Source organism: Bison bison, unplaced genomic scaffold (genome assembly GCF_000754665.1).
Source record: "Bison bison bison isolate TAMUID 2011002044 unplaced genomic scaffold, Bison_UMD1.0 scf7180017864465, whole genome shotgun sequence".
Classification (NCBI taxonomy): Eukaryota; Metazoa; Chordata; class Mammalia; order Artiodactyla; family Bovidae; genus Bison; species Bison bison.
The window spans coordinates 3,866,492-3,872,188 of NW_011495026.1; the positions used below are offsets into that span (position 1 = coordinate 3,866,492).

At 40.4% G+C, this 5,697-nt stretch overlaps 1 pseudogene; it reads right to left on the reverse strand.

Annotated features, from left to right (window-relative positions):
- LOC105003244 overlaps positions 1-4,553 on the reverse strand; it is a 7,017-nt pseudogene extending 2,464 nt beyond the window's left edge.
- Positions 4,554-5,697: the final 1,144 nt, after the last annotated feature.

A 5,697-nucleotide genomic window follows, 5' to 3' on the forward strand; every position in this document is an offset into this window, starting at 1 on the left:
ATTCTGAAGGAGATCAGCCCTGGGATTTCTTTGGAAGGAATGATGTTAAAGCTGAAACTCCAGTACTTTGGCCACCTCGTGCGAAGAGTTGACTCATTGGAAAAGACTCTGATGCTGGGAGGGATTGAGGGCAGGAGGAGAAGGGGACGCCAGAGGATGAGATGTCTGGATGGCATCACTGACTCGATGGACGTGAGTCTGGGTGAACTCCGGGAGTTGGTGACAGACAGGGAGGCCTGGCATGCTGTGATTCATGGGATCACAAACATCAGACACGACTCAGCGACTGAACTGAACTAAACTGATTGGGTTTCCCTGGTGGCTCAGACAGTAAAGTGTCTGTCTGCAATGCAGGAGACACAGGTTCAATCCCTGGGTTGTGAAGATCCCCTGGAGAAGGAAATGGCAGCCCACTCCAGTATTCTTGCCTGGAAAATCCCATGGATGGCGGAGCCTGATAGGCTACTGTCCATGGGGTCGCAAAGAGTCGGACACGACTGAGCGACTTCACTTCACTCACTTAATTTTCCTATTAGACATCACCAGATGGTCAATACATTGATTATATTCTTTGTAGCCAAAGATGGAGAAGCTCTATACAGTCAGCAAAAATAAGACTGGGAGCTGACTGTGGCTCAGATCATGAACTCCTTATTGGAAAATTAAGACTTAAATTGAAGAACAGAGGGAAAGCCACTAGGGCATTCAGGTATGACCTAAATCAAATCCCTTATGATTACACAGTGGAAGTGACAAATAGATTCAAGGAATTAGATCTAATAGACAAGAGTGTCTGAAGAACTATGGATGGAGATTCACAACATTGTTTAGGAGGTGGTGATCAAAACCATCCCCAAGAAGAAGGAACGCAAAAAGGCAAAATGGTTGTCTGAGAGGCCTTACACATACCTGAGTAAAGAAGAGAAGCAAACGGCAAAGGAGAAGAGGAAAGATACACCCATTTGAACGTAGAGTTCCAGTGAATAACAAGGAGAGATAAGGAAGGCTTTTTAAGTCAATAGTGCAAAGACATAGAGGAAAACAATAGAATGGGAAAGCCTAGAGATCTCTTCAAGAAAATTAGAGATACCAAGGGAATATTTCATGCAAAGATAGGCACAATAAAGAACAGAAACGGTATGGACCTAGCAGAAGCAGAAGACATTAAGAAGAGGTGGCAAGAATACACAGAAGAACTATACAAAAAAGATCCTAATGACCCAGATAATCATAATGGTATGATCACTCACGTAGAGCCAGACATCCTGCAGTGTGAAATCAACTGGGCCTTAGGAAACATCTCTACACACAAAACTAGTGGAGGTGATGGAATTCCAGCTGAGCTATTTCAAATACTGATGCTGTTAAAGTGCTGCACTCAACATGTCAGCAAATTTAGAAAACTCAGCAGTGGCCATGGGACTGGAAAAGGTCAATTTTCATTCCAATCTCAAAGAAAGGCAATGCCAAAGAATGTTCAAACTACTGCACAATTGCACTCATTTCACATGCTAGCAAAGTTATGCTCAAAATCCTTCAAGCTGGGTTCCAACAGTATATGAACCGAGAAATTCCAAATGTACAAGCTGGATTTAGAAAAGGGAGAGGAACCAGAGATCAAATTGCCAACATCCATTGGATCTTAGAAAAAGCTAGAGAATTCCGGAAAAACTGCTTCACTGACTAAAGCCTTTGACTGTGTGGATCATAATAAAATGCAGAAAATCCTTAAAGAGATGGGAATACCAGACCACCTGACCTGCCTCCTGAGAAACCTGTATACAGGTCAAGAAACAACAGTTAGAACTGGGCATGAAACAATGGACTGGTACCAAATTGGGAAAGGAGTACATCAAGGCTGTATATTGTCAACCTACTTATTTAACTTATATGCAGAGTACATCATGTGAAATGCCCAACTGGATGAAGCACAAGCTGGAATCAAGATTGCCAGGAGAAATATCAATAACCTCAGATATGCAGATGACACCACCCTTATGTCAGAAAGCGAAGAGAAACTAAAGAGCCTCTTGATGAAGGGAAAAGAGAGTGAAAAAGTTGGGTTACAACTCAACATCCAAAAGCAAAGATCATGGCATCCGGTCCCATCACTTCATGGCAAATAGATGGAGAAACAATGGAAAGAGTGTCAGAATTTATTTTCTTGGGCTCCAAAATCACTGTGGACAGTGATTGCAGCCATGAAATTAAAAGACGCTTGCTCCTTGGAAGGAAAGCTATCCAACCTAGACAGCATATTAAAAAGCAGAGATATTACTTTGCATACAAAGGTCCATATAGTCAGAGCTATATGGATGTGAGAGAAGGAGAAGGTTTTTCCAGTAGTCATGTACGGATGTGAGAGCTGGGCAATGGAGAAGGCTGAGCCCCAAAGAATTGATGCCTTCCAAATGTGGTGCTGGAGAAGACTCTCAAGAGTCCCTTGGACTGCAAGGAGATCAAACCTGTCAATCCTAAAGGAAATCAACCCTGAATATCCCTTGAAAGGACTGATGCTGAAACTGAAGCTCCAATACTTTGGCCACTGATAAAAAGGCCGACTCATTGGAAAAGACTCCTGATGCTGGGAAAGAATGAAGGCGGGAGGAGAAGGGAACAACAGTGGATGAGATGGTTGGATGGCACCACCGACTTAATGGACATGAATTTGAGTTTGAGGAGATGGTGAAAGACAGGCAAGCCTGGGGTCACAAAAAGTTGGACATGACTAAGCGACTGAACAGCAACAATTTTCCCGTTAGTCTCTTCAGAGAGACTAATAATACCTATCTTACAGATAAGAAATAAGATAAATGCCACCAACTCCATGACATATACTGCACACTAGCCCTTCCTTTGCAGTGGTAGAAAGACATTTAAATGTCTTTTAGGTGGTATATAATTTTGTTCTTATCTGAACATAACAACCTTTTGTTAATTAAATTGAGAATTCTAATGACACTAGATTTTCCTCAGTTTACCAGTAACAAAGAATTGATGTGTTTACTAACAGAACATCAAGGCAATACTAAACTTCAGCAATAATGCCAGGGGCAATAGGTCCACATTTATTAATATTCTCAAATGCCCAACTCATAATTTATTTAGAATCTAGATTCAGGTTGAGGTTATCCTGAAATCATTTGCGTAACTTAGTTAACCATTTGTGTAACTTGCAGATGAGATGTCAGAGACAAGTGAGTGATTCTATTAAGTTGAATGCACCTCATTACTGACCAGTTTCACTGTAAATAGTCACACTGTATCTAGGCTAGCTATCTTTAACTAAGACCAAATGTGAAAATGCATGATTATGGCAATGAGTTCAGTGTGTTTACTGTTAGCTTCACAGATTTGTGTGCATTGTTTTAGTTGACCTTATTTCAACTGCCATGAAATAATTCAGAATTATCTCACAACCTAGTTTGTGTTAAGCACAACTGGTGATTAGAATAGCTAAATATATTGCAAATGCACTATTCAAATGTTTTTTTCAAATGACTGAATCTTTTAAAGCAAATTAGAACTTTAGTCATCCTAAGTGAAAAAATCACTAGACTTTCTGTAAAACAATTATCCTTTAATTAAAAATGAATAAATTTTAAAAAAGGAAACAAAAAAGAAGCAGTATTGTAACAAATTTAATAAAGATTTTTTTAATGGAAAAAAAATCACTAGACTGGCATATCTCTAACATATATTTTTGAGCAGTCAGAATTTAGTTCAAATTAGACTTTACTCATGATGGTTAACTGTGTTAACTTGGCTGGGGCTTCCCAGGTGGCATAGTGGTAAAGAATCTGCCTACCAATGCAGGAGACACAAGAGACTGAGATTCAATCCCTGGGTTGGGAAGATTCCCCTGGGATAGGAAGTATTCCAGTATTCCAATATTCCAAGTATACTGGAGTACTCCACTCCAGAATACTTGCCTGGAGAACTCCATGGACAGAGGAGCCTGGGGGGCTACAGACCATGGGGTCTGCAAAGAGTTGGACATGATTGGGCATGTACATGCGTGCACACAAATTGGCTAGTCTATGATGCCCAGTTGTTTGGTCAAACAGTAGTCTAGATGTTGCTGTGAAGGTATTTGTGTTATGTGATTAACATTTACAAGTCTGTTGACTTGAAGTAAAACAGATTACTCTCTATAATGAGGATAGGCCTCATCCAATAAGTTGAAGATGCTGCTGCTGCTGCTGTTAAGTCGCTTCAGTCGTGTCCAACTCTGTGTGACTCCATCCATAGACAGCAGCCCACCAGGCTCTGCGTCCCTGGGATTCTCCAGGCAAGAACACTGGAGTGGGTTGCCATTTCCTTCTCCATTGCATGAAGCTGAAGATGAGGTTTCTGCAAAAAAGAAGCAGTTCTGCCTCAAGACTGCAACATATCAGTATAAACCCTGCCTGAGTTTTCAACCTGCTGACCTACCTTGTAGACTTCAGACTCAAGAGTGTATCAACTTTTACCTGAGTTTCTAGCTGGTCAACCATGAAGACTTCAGGCTCACCAGTCCCCACAAATGTGAAAGCCAATTCTGATTCTCTCATTATTTATCTGTCTAGAGAGAAGATATAGATATTTATATATCTATAATTCCCCAAAGATTTAGATCTGTATTTGAAGATTACACGTATTTCTGTCTGTATCTCCTATTGGTCTGTTTCTCTGGAGAACTCTAACACACTACTATTTTCTAATTATTAGTACATATGAGACTTTAACGGAGAAGGCAATGGCAACCCACTCCAGTACTCTTGCCTGGAAAATCCCATGGGCGGAGGAGCCTGGTAGGCTGCAGTCCATGGGGTCTCTAAGAGTCAGACACGACTGAGCGACTTGACTTTCACTTTTCACTTTCATGCATTGGAGAAGGAAATGGCAACCCACTCCAGTGTTCTTGCCTGGAGAATCCCAGGATGGGGGAGCCTGGTGGGCTGCCGTCTACGGAGTTGCACAAAGTCGGACACAACTGAAGCAATTTAGGAGCAGTAGCAGCATGAGACTTTAAAAGTCCTACTTCATTTTTGTAATTAAATGACAAATCCTTTCTTGATTTAGTTCAGTACTTAATACTTGATCTGATAGGGCTACCTGGGCTTCAGTTTCTGAAGTATCTCTGAAGGATACTTCAGCCATGAAATATAATACTTTCACCAATATGCATCCCATTGTTCCAGACAAAACCTGAAATACCTTTTTATCTAATCTCTGAAATAAGATTCCATCAGAGGTTATGAGATGGACAAAGAGGAAAGATTAACAATTAACGCTTCTACTCCCAAAGATACCAAAGTCAATGTGAAATTTAGGAGAAGAGCATAACCTAGTGATTTTATGCAAAATCACTTCCACTGACCACAAGATTTGTAAAAATAATTTTTACACTAATTTAACAGAAGTAATCCGAAATTATTATCCTGGGGGAAATATCTTTGGGGAGAAACAAAACCCTCAAGCATTGTAGCTAATGGAATATTTGACTTGCCCAGTCTCCAATTCCTGATTTCTTTCCAAAGACAACTATGATTTTCAGTTTAGTATATATCCTTCTGATCTTTTTTCCTAAGCATTTACATTCATTTAGCTGTTCCTGTGGAAATATTGCAAAACTTAAACTCCAGAATCTATAGGCAAACCACCCTGGGTTTAAATCCTAGCTTTGTGACTTTAGGTAAGACACTCAACTTCTCC